The sequence below is a fragment of the Prosopis cineraria genome, unplaced genomic scaffold (genome assembly GCF_029017545.1).
Source record: "Prosopis cineraria cultivar Desert tree isolate PC_DT_omini unplaced genomic scaffold, ASM2901754v1 PC13, whole genome shotgun sequence".
Taxonomy (NCBI): Eukaryota; Viridiplantae; Streptophyta; class Magnoliopsida; order Fabales; family Fabaceae; genus Prosopis; species Prosopis cineraria.
Window position 1 is genome coordinate 10,524,129 of NW_026555344.1, and position 14,787 is coordinate 10,538,915.

Consider the following 14,787-nt stretch of genomic DNA (forward strand, 5'->3'; position numbering starts at 1 on the left):
TAATTTCTACGTGGAAGTTTAAGTGAGAGCATGTAGATATATCAACTTCAATTTTATATACTAAAACATAGCATTAACTAACGTTGTTGGAAATATAAAGAGATAAAGGAAAAGGGAGTGCAAACTGTGATCTATCTTGGTTTGGCTTCACCACTTGAACCTACATCCAGTTCTTAAGTAATCACTTGAGATATCTCCACTATAATACAAGCTTAAACAGGTGCTTGCTATCTCAGTATAATCACAAGTTTTTAGCTTGGGCACTTATAAGTCTTTATAGCAACTCACTTTACTAGTAAGCTTCTTTTTCTAAGAGAATAACCTCTCTTGATTACAAGAAAAATCTCTCCCTCATCTTTACAATGATTTAGAATATGTAGATCACTTAGTTGAACTCTCTCTAAGAGAAATGATGATTATAATGAAGTTTTAATACTCAAATGATGAAGATATAAATAACATTGAGAAATAAGGCTTTTAGGTGATGTTTCACGCATGTGTATAAGGTGTTTCATGCGTGATTTAGACAATGAAGCTATTTCAGGATGAGTTGTAACATCCTAAAAATTATTTCCTTAATTAATTAAGCTAATGAAGGGTAAATTTATAAATTTAAATATAGATGGATTTAAAAATAGTTAGATATGACTATTGGGTTTGGTTTTAGCTTTTGGATTGGGTTCAGAAGTAAATTGAGTCACCTAGGCTCAAATTGAAGAGAAAAGAAATTGAATTTTGGCCCAATGCATTATGCTGCAGTATCAATTACAGAATCAATTTTTTTAAAACATAAAAAAGGGTTTGGAGCAGGGAGAAAAGGCCAAAAATAGAGGAAGGGCAATGAATAGAGTTGTTTCTTTGCTGGGGCATCAACTTTTTGGCATTTTGGAGGGGATTAAATCTTGATTTCACCTAGGTATGCCTTCCTTATCTCTTCTTCTCTCTACACATTTTGAAAGTGAGATTTGAAGTTAGGAGATGATAATTTTCAAACCTAGGGCTATAGGTCCGAATCCATTAGTCTAAATAGGACAAATGGAAGTTGTTTGAATTATATAAGCCTAGTTATAGTGGTTTATACATCCATGAGAGTGGGTTCTCAATTATAGACTAATTTTTTGCATTTAAATGCCATAAATGGTGGTGTTTGAGATAAGTGGTTGCCATTGATGCTAATTAAATATCTTATTAGTGTTATTAGACCTAATGGAAGTTAATAAACTTAATGTGGTAATTAAACTCAATAGTTGAGAGCTTTGAATTATTAAAGTGTTGAAATTTGAGAGTTGAAAGTTAGTAATTTTGTGGTGATTAAACTTAATAGTTGAGAGCTTTGGGTTATTAAAGTGTTAAAATTCGAGAGTTGAAAGTTAGTAATTCATGATATTGATGATGATTTTGGGTTGTTGGATGATGTATTAGTGATTATTTAAGTTGTTGAAAGCTAAATGAAGTTAATGAGAGTTAAGGAACTCATTGGATGCGAGGTTAATCTTGTAATTAAGAAATTTGGTTAAGGTATGAAATTAGATATTGGAAATGGTGATTTTAATGACTGTTAGTTATGGGTATTAATGTAATTGTAAACTAACCTCACAAAGCACCGGTGAGCTTGAATTTAACTCAAAAACAAGTTATGATTGAGGGGTAACTTTGGACCTCTTAAAGGTTCGAGGTAATTGAGGAAAACTTTAGTTATATAATTTTATGTTAATTAAGTAGTTGTTGAAATTTATGATTTGAAACTTGTTTGATGTGTAAAAAGTTATTGATGCAATTTTGGCAATGTGTGGTATTATAGATGAAATGGCTTTTGAAAAATGAAGAGTTTTTGTGCATGATGCATATATGTGAAGCAATGATGCCATTTGAAAGTGATATTGCAAAAATATAACATATGTGATATATATATATATATATATATATTAGTTGTGGAGTTTACTGGGAATGAGAAATTAAAGTGGACATGACATGAGATTGTGATTTTGGTCACATTTGCATAATATTTGTAACTTGTGCATAACATGATCATCGGCGAGAGTTCGCCTAAGGAGAGGAGTAGATTGATAAATCCATGTGGTATTGGCAACGATCGTTGGAATCGGGAGCTTGCCTTGGCATCAACCATTAAAATTGAGAGGTAGCCCTTATCTCATGGTTGATACGAGACTGTCTCACTTGTTCTATGGAGGACTCAAACATAATTAATTTTTATTGGTTCATGAGGAGGCTAGATTATGGGTACGATATCCCATAGTTGTTAGTATTAGGGGAAACTAGATTACACAAGTAAGTGAGTTGATCTTGGCTCAATAGCTTTTCACAAGTAGAAGACTGGGTTAGTTCGTAAAAGGTATAGCCACCAAATAACCACCAGTTTCATGTCAGAGGTAATCAGGAGGGTAAGGTTAGAATTATATATAGAATTACATGTTTTGACTCCCCCTTATGTTTTTGTAATCAAAAGGTTGAGCAATAAAATGTGATATATGTATTGTTTGAATATTATGGTGTATTGCACGAGTCCATTATAGTCCATTGATTGTGGTCTAAGGGTTGGTGTCGGTTTTTAGCACTTGGATTGAGTTTTGGATACCTTAGTTGTGTTTTGAAAGTATAGACAAGTGAGTTTGTAGTTTAGTGTCCAATTTTTGATTGAGAAATGATTTCTAAATGAGACTAGTGCTATTAGCTAGTTCACTGAATGAGCTTTCTGTGGATACCTATTTCATCTCAATCGAACATTGGACGGAGATTTGGTGCGTGTAGGAAATTCGGGCAGGACGTTTACCATGATAGCTTTTCACTGTTGTCATGGGTTCTGCGATTTATGTTGCAGTGTATTTTGCCAAATCTTTGTTTTTGCTCTTTTGACCCCAATTTAATGTCATCTTACCTTGTATAACATTCATGCTTTCTTGTACATGTTTTGTTTTGACTTTAGTTTATGAAATGATTTTCTATCATTTTAAGTTTTGAAAATTTGGAATCCTATTTATAAAAATTGTACAAACTTGATAATTTATTTGAGTTATTCCTATGATTATCTTGATTTTGAGGGTTAATTGTGGATTAGTAAGGGAGACCTTATACAAATCACACGTGTGACTTAGTATGCATCACGTGTGTTTTGGAAGGTGTTACTGCACATAATTTCAAAAGGCTCTAACTCACTCAATAGAATTCCAAATTTGATAAATTATAAATCATTGGAAAGCTCTTGAAGTCTAATTTTTAATGGAATAATTTCACACTTAAATTCAATGTAAATCTTGAGGTATGATCAAAAGAGTGAATAAAGGTCAAGCCTAAATGCTGTGCAAAATCAATATCTCAACATTCAATTTCTAAAATTTATATATTTCTCAATAGAACTCCATTTTGAATAAATAAGCTATCATTGAAAAGATGTTGGAGTTTATTTTCAAATGAGATATTTTCATATTAAAATGATTTATTTACTGAGAGATATGACAAGAAACATGACTAAGGATCAAAATTGATTTTCTGCACAATTGCCATTTCAAAGCTTAGGCTTCAAGTGTTTATGACTTTTTCAGCTTATTCCATTTTGAGTAAATAGAATAATTTTAAAACTTTATGGAGTTAGTAATCAAAACATTTCTAACCTTGTGAGATATATGTAATCAAAGATGAAAAACATGAGAAAGTTATATCTTACTCTTTTTTTTAAGAGCTAGAATGCATGTTTTGATTTAAACTATCTTGAGCTAGTATTTTATATCTAAATTAATGAGTTTAACATAAAGACTTCTAGCCTAATGATATTATATCTATCAAGTTCAAGGCTTTCAAGATATACTCAAGCTTGTATAAATGTATTCTTTCTTTTTAAACTCTTCTTGAATCATTCTTCTCTTTATGTTCTCTCATATTGAATGTGGCATTCATGCTAATGATGTCTTTGATTTCTTCCTCTTCATATTTACTCTCATCTTTACTTTAGACAATCTTAAATGATATATCATGAACAAAATAATTAGTTCAAGTATCAATATATATCCAAATTATGAAAGATGATACTATGAACACTCTTAGATATATAATCATTTAAGATAAAAAAATATGGTAGTATAAAATGCGTTTAATGAATACAAATTATTTTTTCAAATCTCATGTAATATGGAACAACATAAGTAAAAACATTTTAAAGTATTTGTTCCATAGTCATAGTTAACTACTATATATATATATATATATATAAAAACAATTAGACATAAGTATAGTTAACTCATCTATATTTGTCATAATCAAAACTTAATCTAAACATAATGTCACAAGCCATTATATCTAACACAGTTTTGCATTTTTCAATTTTTTGATTTTTTTAAAAAACCCCCCAAAATAAGTAACATGGTCAACCTAGCTAACCTGTTGGGTTATTTAGGTTACACCTAGTTGATTGGGTTACATCCTTACTGGGTTAGATGAAAAACTAGATTGGTTGAGAGTTCGATTCACCAATTCACAATTTGACCCATCAGTCTAGTCCAGTTTTTCATACAATGATTGATACACATGAACACATTAACATAATTGACACTTATCTATAATCTGGTCATGTAGGGTCCAAGTGTCAATATGTCTCTTAATTTTTTTAAGGCACACAAGGTGTCTTAAGTCAAGGTTAGTATAATGTTACCCCTCATGTATTAAAAATGGAATCATATGATCTCTTTGTTAAATATTAGTTAATTTAACATTTCATTGATTTAAAAAAATATAGATAATGATTTAAAAAATTATATAGGACCCAAAAATTATAAATAAGCACTTTATAAAAAAAATTAATATCAATTACATCACCTAAATTACAAATAAATTATAATAGATTAATGTTACTTTTACACATAAAAAGGACAAAATAAACCAACTCTTTGACTGGCATTATCAAATCATCATTACTTGCAACATGACCGGTGAGTATTATGTCCATTTTATAATATTTTATTAATTTTCTTTGGCCAAATATCAAGAGAAACAATTTGTATTGGTTTTATTTGAGAAACATGTCATTTGTATTGGTTTTATTTGAGTGTTGAGTTACAAATAAACTTTTTTTATATATTTAAAATTACATCAATTTTACCCTTATTAAATAATTTATATAAGTGCTTTGATAATTATAATTAAAATTATTTTTTATTACAAATAATAATTAAAATTCTAATGCATCATTTTTTTAAAAAAAGTAATAAATAAATAGGGGTATAGTTAAAAAATAATTATAAAGTTATTTAATGCTTTATATTTTGAACTAAACAAGGCTTTTAGAATATGTCCTATGTTGTGGTTTGGAGGAAGTAAGTGAATCAAAAATTAATTCGTTTATTTAATCAAGAAATGTTCTTTTTTCATATTTATGTTGGTTCCCTTTAAATGCGTGATCAATAGAAATTTTGGATTCTCTATTAAATATTTAAAGGAATTAAAGATTGGGATTTCTTAAAAAAAAAACAATTTCATTTACATTGTGTATAAATGCATTCACAAAGAATATCTTCCTTCAAGGATTAAAAAGTACTCAAATATTTTCTTTTAATTACACCTTTTTTATCACAAAAATATATTTGCAAGAGAAAATTTGTGCTGAAGTGATGAGGGTGCCTATACTTGGTACTTGAACAAAAATATTTATTTTTAATTGAAATATTTTATCTTTCAAAATTATATTCACAATTATGACTTTTATCTTAACTTTAAAATTTATAACTTCAAAAAAAAAAATTCTAGATTCTCAGTCCGTTATTAGTAAGAAGACTGAAGAATTCCATTTAACAAGTATAACGACATGAAAATTTGAGAGTTAAAATTCATGTTCGGATTTACAAGGTTCTGAGTTCTCATATTTCTTCTCTTTGAAAATTACAAAGGATAATACAATTTTTTATCCCTCAAATTTATTTCAATCATTGATCTGGTCCTTAAAATCTAATATTCATCAATTAATTGCTAAAATCTTAAAATCATACACAATTAGTCATTATTGTGTGATCTTCCCTTTTAGATCATAAAGATTAATTATCAATAGTTATGAAACTTTAAGGATTTGATTGATAAAATTTAAATTGATGATGTAAATAAATTTGAGGGATTAAAATTTAAAATTATAATATAAAAGGCTAAATTATGAAAAATTCTTTAAAAACTTTAGAATATATGTAATTAACCGGCTAAATAACTAGCTCCGCATTATGGAAGAGAATGGTTTATTTTTTTACATATGGCTTAAAATTAAGGAAAATTATATATATTACACAGCCAAAAATTGTTTTTTTTTTTTGGATTAGAAGTCCGGACTGCTGTATTTTTGAGGCATTTAGCAACCAAAAAAATCTTAGAAGAGGGGGAAAAAAAGGAGAGTTGCAAGAAAACCACATAAATACAAACGAGATTGGATCTAGTAAAATAAATTAATTCCTTACAACGTGATGAATTAAGATTTGAATCATAGTTAAAAGAACAGTCCATATTTAATACTTAACCGTATCTTAAATAGAATTATTTTCAATAAGAAGATACTTATAGGAAATAAAAAATCACATAAATATTGTAAAAAAAAACCACTTAAATATACAGGTGACAAATTGGTTAGAAACAAAAACTGTCAACGAAAAATTTCAAATGATAGAGAACATTCTCAAATTTTAAAAAGTAACAAATTTGAAAATATAATTCAAAGTCTAAAATGATCTATGTAATATAATCTTTAATTAGGCACATTACATTATGCGTTGAGAAATAAGTCATTCACTATCAGTAAATAAATAGCATCATATGTTATATATTTAAGGGTAAGATCTTGAATAACAAAATACCTCAAAACTGGGAACATAGACTGTGTTAACAACTAGGGACGGATTTAGTGGGGCCAAGCAGGGGTGCCTGCTCCCCATGATTCAATTTTTGTCAAATTTACATTTTTTTTAAATATTAAAAATGTTAAAATTAATTTTGGCCCTCCAATTATAATGAAAAAATAATGAGATCAAGAAATCCAAGCATACAAAAGAAGTCACGCCCACTAGGACAAAATATGGTTTACTTTTTTGAGGGAATTGGTGGGAAATAATCAAAGAGTAAATTAATTTTCAATAAAATCAAAAGATTGGAAAATCTAAAATAAAAACCAAAAGTAGTGAATTGGTTTTATGACTTGCTACTTTTATGCGCTTATTTGCAACCTTCAAAAGGTGAATATGCAAGTAGGATTTGTTAATTTGTTAACAAGTTTTAAATAATTATATCTTTGACATGTTTTTTCTTTAATTATTATAAATAAGCGAATCTCTTTGAATGTTACAACTTACAAATCAAGGAATGCGAGTCACAATCAAGACTAATTCACTCAAAGAACTTTTAATCCTTACATTGAATTCAACCTTTTAATGATTCAAAAAAAAAACATTACATTGAACCCCAAAAAAATATTAACAAGCACTCTATAAAGAAATTAATATCCATTACCTCTTCTAAATTACAAATAAATCATAAGAGATTAATGTTACTATTTACTCAAAAAATTACATAGGACCCAAAAAATATAAATAAGGACCCTATCAAAACTGTGTTCACTCTCTCATGCTATCTTCATCTTCCTCCTCACTCAGATCAAGATTCGCCATCAACTCCTCCATGGAATAGAAGGTAGCTCTTCACCATCGGTAACTAATGCCATCTCAGATGGCTGGTATTCCCTATTCCGATAAAACGATATGTTGAACCTTAGATCAGGATTTTCTTCCAGATCTCGCAGGAATTGTTCATACTCAGAGTTCATCTTTTCTTGGTCAATTTTACCCTTATCATCAACTTCCATGTCAAGGGATTTAAGCTTCCATGCACGAGGCTTCCCACACTTCCTGAGGTGATTCTCTTCATAGCTTTTCTTTACTAAAATGGCTTCAGGGAGCACAAGTCCTCTGTACTTGTCCAATTCAATGTCATTATTGTTGGCTGCATATATTCATAACCAAGAGCATAATTTCCAGGATTTAAAAGATGACCTAGATGAGTCCTGATTCTGCAGGTTACATTAGTCCCCACTCTTATTACCTTAATAAGAGGAAGTGGAAGCTCTTGTTATATTGTTACAATATATCTCATAAACTTTTTGACCTTCAATAATACGTCTCATAGTTTGAGCCTATCATATATTAATCACTATAAATGAAAATGATAAACACAAGGCCTCCCTTCCACTTCCCCTTTTCTCACGATCTTCTTATCTCTGATATTAATGAAAAGTAAAAGAAAATTTGTATATGCACATCTAAGATTTTGGAGGATTAGAAAGTGTAACATTCAGATGCAAATCAATTATATCAGATTTCCAAGCATATACATGAATAAATCTACAGCATGATACCAGATAGATTATAAATACCGAAAAGCTTTAGAAAGAAACAAAGAATACCTTTTAAACCCAACCATATATATAGATAATATGGCAAGCAAAAAAAAAAACAATGACAAAATGTAACAATACCGACGAAACTAAAAAGGTCTGTTATCATGCATAATGCATGTCCAGATAAACTAGTCTTGGACATAAATTGAAAAATATAAATCGTATTTTTTTTTATAGAAAAAAAATATTATAAGAGAATGAAAACAGATACAACAACGGAGGAAAATTCTCTAACATCATTAGGTCACAAGACGTCTCTAACATCGTCTAAAACCAGAAGTCTAACATAGCACTACACCCAGTGGGTGATTTGGCCCCGCTGAAATCTTTGAAATATGGATAGTTGATATAATACACTTTTATTTTTATTTTTATTTTTTTTGGTTCCAGAAACTATGACCCAGTTCGAGCCAAGTAGTTTACTCGATCACACATAACAATGAGAATGTTACAAAATCGATGATAACATAAAAGGATTAATAAACAGAATGCCAATACACTACAAATACAACTGGAAAACAACACAATACAAATCATGAAGTCGCTAGAAATCAAAATGAAGAGGGAAGAAGTACAATAGCCAATTATACACCATTCAAGCAAAAACTATGGAGGAAAAAAGAACTCAATAGGTAAATATTCCCAAGTTCAAAAGCGTCAATATTCAACGATAAGATTCAAAGCCAAATTAAAATGAAAAATTTAAAAACAAGCAAGCACAGTCACGCAGGGAAGAGATGACGCGGGAACAAATTCAAAGCCAGATTGGACAAATCATCTCACCGGATTTTGGAGTAGAAAAAGCTCAAGGCTTCGAACCTTATTCACTACTTGTACTGAACAACTACGCAGGGCTGGGATGCTTGTTTGTCGACGAAGAGAACGGGAAACGCTACTCACGAGAGTGGGTTTTATCGGGGTCCAGGGAAGGCAGGGAGGACGTTGATCAGAGTCGCATAGAACTAAGAAAAGGTTTTGAAAAAACGGTGATTTTTTAGATAATCTTAAAAATTTTAAAAAACGATTTATCTTATAGAGATTTAAAAAAAATCAAAAAATATTTTATGATTGGTGAATAAAATCATAACCATTTTTATTAAAATATGTGTTTGGTTTATCCGTTTGCAAGTATATCTTAAACATATATTTTTAAATGTATTTTGCCTTTTTTTTAACATCTCAATTGACTTTATTTTTCATCTCCCTCAAAATCTCTCATATTTTTTTATTCTGATTATTTTTAAAATTTTAAAAATTACTTAAAAATTTTTTAAGAGTGATAATTTTCTCACAAAAATTATTTTCCTAAAAAATCTTAAACAAAAAGGCTCTATATTATAAATATTCATATTCCAAACAAGTGTCCATCATCTCCACCATCCTCCTCCTTATGATTATCATTGTTTCCAGAATCCTAATCTAATAGGGGTAAATTTATTTTAAATATTAAATATAAAAATAATTTAATAATAAAAAATTGATAAAGAATTACATATTATATTTTATAAAATTTTTAATGATGTTTTTTGTTTTGGAATTATTGAAAAATTAATTATTAAATTACTTGAGATCATTAAAGACTCAAATGGTTTTAAAGTTTAATATATATAATAATATATATATCAAGATGAGGAATGCAAAAAGGAAGACTGGTTGCAATATACAAACTAATACCCCAAGTAAAAATTGCACCAAAATATTAGAACTCAATCCTTAGGTCCTTTGCAAATATTTCAGATTCATCTTCTCCTCATCATATGAATTCGGGGTTTTGGAATCCTTGTGTGGGGCCTACCACATTTTTCAAATCATTATTGCCTATTTAGATTTTTCTTTTTGGGCCATCACCCTAAACTGCCATTGAAATTACAATTTTTTTTTACCACCAAAAATTACAATTAAACTAATCATTAATTAGCTCAATACATTAAATACACGTGTGCCAGTTTATCTTCAAAAATTACTTTTGGAGCCATTTAATGGTTGATGTTGATTTTTCTTATTGTTTTTACCAATATTTATATATTTAGTGGAGTGATTATTTTGACATTTGTCATACTTTTTGCAATAAATTTGTATTAATATAAATCATTTTCAGTTGTCATTAATTATATTATTTATATTTTTATATGCCAGAGAAGGCAGATATTTTTTCCATATTTTTAGAAAATATAATATAATGTCCAATTGTCCAATCTATTTTTTTTTTTGGCCCTAAAATATCACATCAATACAATTAAAAGTTAAAACCAACCCAAAAGCAAGGCGGCAATGTTTTGTTGACAGCTTTCAGTTTCAGTCGCTATTAATAGATCAATAGTTTTTTTGATATGGAGATCAATAGCTATTATAGAGCTCCGTTCATGATATTTTCCCTTAAAAGAAAATATTTACGATGAAAAAAACGAAAGAATTTTTATAAAGATCATTAATTTTTTCTATTCGATAATTAACTTGTTTTGTAACAGCAATTTACAGCCAGCCAATCAACCAGAATATATATATAATATATCAACAAAACAGTATATTCAAAAATAATCAACAGCGGAATATTCATGTATCAACAAAAAAATCACAACATAAGATTATTAAAAAAATTACAATATAATTACATATAAAAATGAACAACATACCAAACAAGTTCGTTCTCCTCCTTGTGTCCTCCCCAAAAATATCCGCCGCTACCATTATCTTCTCTTCCTTCTGCCACAAATGTTATTTCAAGCCGGATTAGCTTCTTGCCTTCCCCAAAAATAATCAAATATTTGCATTTTTTTAATATTCTGATTATTTTTAAAATTTTAAACAAACAGTTAAAAATTTGTTAAAAGTAATTACTTTTTTTAAAAAGTGCTTTTTCTTTAAAAAAACTTAAAAAAATGGGTCCTATATAATTAATATTCAGAAAATCAACAGAATATTCAGATATCAACAAAAAAAAATCACAATATAATTATATGTCACCGATAATTATTAGGCAACATTCCAAACAAGTATTCATCCTCTCCATCATCATCCTCCTTGTGGTTATCATTGTTTTCCATCAGCACCATCAATTGCAGGCAGTGGGGACCCTAGTCCAACAGGGGTAAATTTATTTCAAATATTTAAAATAGAAAATAATTTAATAATAAAAAATTAATAAATAATTGCATACTTATAATTTTTCTGATGTTTTTATGTTTTGGAATTATTAAACAATTAACTTAAAGTCATTTTCCCAATGAACTCTGGGTTTTGAGCTGGCTGGGTTGCTTCCTCTTGTGCTTCATTCTCAGCTCTCAATTTTATGGAAATCAGCATAATATAGAAATCCAATGTAATTGCACTGACAAATTTAATAGAATGCTTTGTTTAATGATGGACTTGATCACAATTCAACTATGATTTTGATCATTAATTTTTAAATCAGTGTCTTAATCAATTCAATGACTAATTCAATCTTCAATGCCTTGAAAATAATAGCCAAAATGAATGCTGCCAAGCCACGGTGCTCAAGCAAAGGAGCGTACTGCGTAACATTAAATATATAGTGGCAGTTGGTTACAAAAACACAATAGGAAATGGGCACACATATATAGCCATACAAACAACGTGACTATACAAGAAAATCTACACCGGCGATGACTAATTATGCAATTAGTTTAATTTCGCCCTTGACCTCATGTATTAACATTTTAGAAATATTTAATACTCTAAACTTATTTTTAGTATAATTTTTTTAAATTTTGAAAATAGTGCAATGCCACCTTCATCATTAACAAATGTTAAGTTTAACCATTAGTTAACTAAAAAATTACATAAAAAGATTAAAAAAATTATAATAAGTATCATATAAGAAAACTAATATCAATTAAGTTTCCTAAATCATGTAAATAAATATCAAAGATATGTTATTTTTTTTCATGTGAAAGAGTAAAATACCATTTAATTAGTTACTTTGGTTGTTTACCATTTTAATAACAAAAAAAATATATTATATTTATTTTAATAATATCTTATTAAAATATTAATAACTTAATATATAATAACTAAAATATTATTATTTACAAATCATCACACACAATTTACAATTTAATTTTTGAGATTTACAGTTTCTCCAAACAATTACAACTTGACTAGTATATCTTGGATTTAAAAGTAAATGCAATTTTCTACGAATAACAATAAATGAATTGTTAAAGGCATTCATCTATAAATTTTTAGATATACTAGTTGAACTTCTAATTTTTAAAAGAGGATTTATAATTTTTAAAGAATATTTATAAATAATAATTATAATATTTAAACTATTAAGTATTTAAATACTCTATCCCTTTAAAAATTTAATATATTTTTTTTATGTTAGATGTTCAAAATACAAGGAATATTTAGTTTTTCAATGTGCAATTAATGAGTATTTTTTAAATTCCATTATAAATAAATAAACAACCCAACTCTTGCCCTTTAAGGGCTATTGGTTTGCTTATGTTTTACATTCAAAAGTAAACTTTTACTTGTAGGATACTGAAAGTTGTTTGGATAACATTTTATAAAAAAGCAACATCTTGAAAGCATATTTAAATAGTAGCTGAAATAAATTTGAGAAATATAACTATTTAAAACTTTTAAAAGTGAATTTAAAAAATAGGATGTTATTCAACCATACTACTTCAAGTTTAATTTCTTATTCTTTTGCTTAAAAATAGTTAATTCATTCATTAAAAATATAATTATCATTTCAATAATAATAATTAGGTATTAAGTTTTAAGCATTATAAATTAAATAATTAATTATTTTAATTTTTACCATTAATGTATAATAAAAATTGCAAATTTTTATCATATTTTTTAAAATTACAAATTTAAAAAGTATAAATAACTAGAGATTAAATTTTTAGGATTATAAAAAAAAATTATATTATTTAAAATTTTTATCATATTTTTTAAATATTTTTAAATCTTCATAATCAGTGTCCTTTTTGGTAATTGTACATTTAAAAGCACATTTCCATTATTATAATCCAAACAACCTTTTAATGTACCAAACTAACTTTTAAAAAAATATATTCAAATATAAATTTTATTACAACAATTGATTTTCACTAAATTAACTTTTATCAAATAGATTTTTACTAAATGGACTATTGACAAACTGAAAATTAACACCTACTAAGGGAGACACCCTATTAAATAAAAAAAATATGAAAAGATATGTTAGTTTGATGACAATTAATTAACTTATTGGGGAGCATGATTCTATTTAAAATGTGTTTATATTTTTTAATGAGAGCGTATTAATATTTTAATAAGATATTATTAAAAAACATTATTTTTAATCAGTATCCCTGTGTTGGTGTGAATAATAATGATATGATATCACCTGCTAACTAGCCAAATACTTGGTCATAATTAAATCTTAATCTTTTACATGTAAAAGAAATAACATTTGTCTCTTGATATTTATTTATAATTTAGGGGAATTTAATCAGCATAAAATTTTTATATAATAATTATTTGTAATTTTTTGGGTTCATTTTTCTTAATTTTTGTTTATTTTTTATATTTTTTTGGTTAACTAGTTAACCATCAAAGTTAATTTTTTATTAATAATAGGAGCAATACTGCAGATTTTTTAAAAGTTAAAAAAAATATTGCATAAAAAATAAGAAGTTTAAGGTTTCACATACTTAGACTTATCCTTTAAGGATAAAAGTATTCTTTTTAAACTTTTCCTTAAAGGAACTTAAATTTTGATTCTAATGAAAGTTAATTCCTTCTTTCTTCTGTTCTAAAAAAATGACTTGAATGTGTACACACACAAAAAAAAAAAAAGACTCTTGAATGTTGATACGTCAATTTCTCAAACACTATTCAGTTGATTATTTTTCTTCATTCATTACTTTTAATAATTGAACGTTTAAATTTTGAAAATAAGTTTATTTTTTCTAAGTAGAAGTCTTGAGATTGAGGTAGAGAAAATTAATAATTTATAAAAGGAGAACGATAATTAAATTCTAAAATTTTATTTAATTATAGTTGATAATAAATTTTTATTAAAACTAGCTTTAAATACTGATTTAAAAAATAGCAAATATGAAAACTAGAGGTGCAAATCACGTGGAGTGACTTATGAGACTTTAGTGAAATTTTTAAATGGATATAATATATACATCATCCATGATTCATTCAATAAAAACATAATATTTAAATATTATTAAATATAAATTAATTTTAATAATAATGATAATATAGAGAGAAAAGAAAAAATTAAATAGTCATTCTATTATAAAAATAAAGTTATTAAAAATAATGACACATAAGATTTATTTGATTAAATTAGTATAATCTTATTGAATAGATCATAAATGATGTAG

At 27.2% G+C, this 14,787-nt stretch overlaps 1 protein-coding gene and 1 pseudogene across 1 annotated transcript in view; both read right to left on the reverse strand.

Moving 5' to 3' along the window:
- Positions 1 to 9,361, reverse strand: part of LOC129289763 (uncharacterized) — a 67,171-nt gene extending 57,810 nt beyond the window's left edge. Inside the window, exon 1 of the mRNA XM_054926517.1 lies at positions 9,251 to 9,361. The gene's annotated coding sequence lies outside the window, so the exon portion shown is untranslated. The remainder of the gene's footprint in view (positions 1 to 9,250) is intronic.
- Positions 7,593 to 8,695, reverse strand: LOC129289884 (uncharacterized; annotated as a pseudogene).
- Positions 9,362 to 14,787: the final 5,426 nt, after the last annotated feature.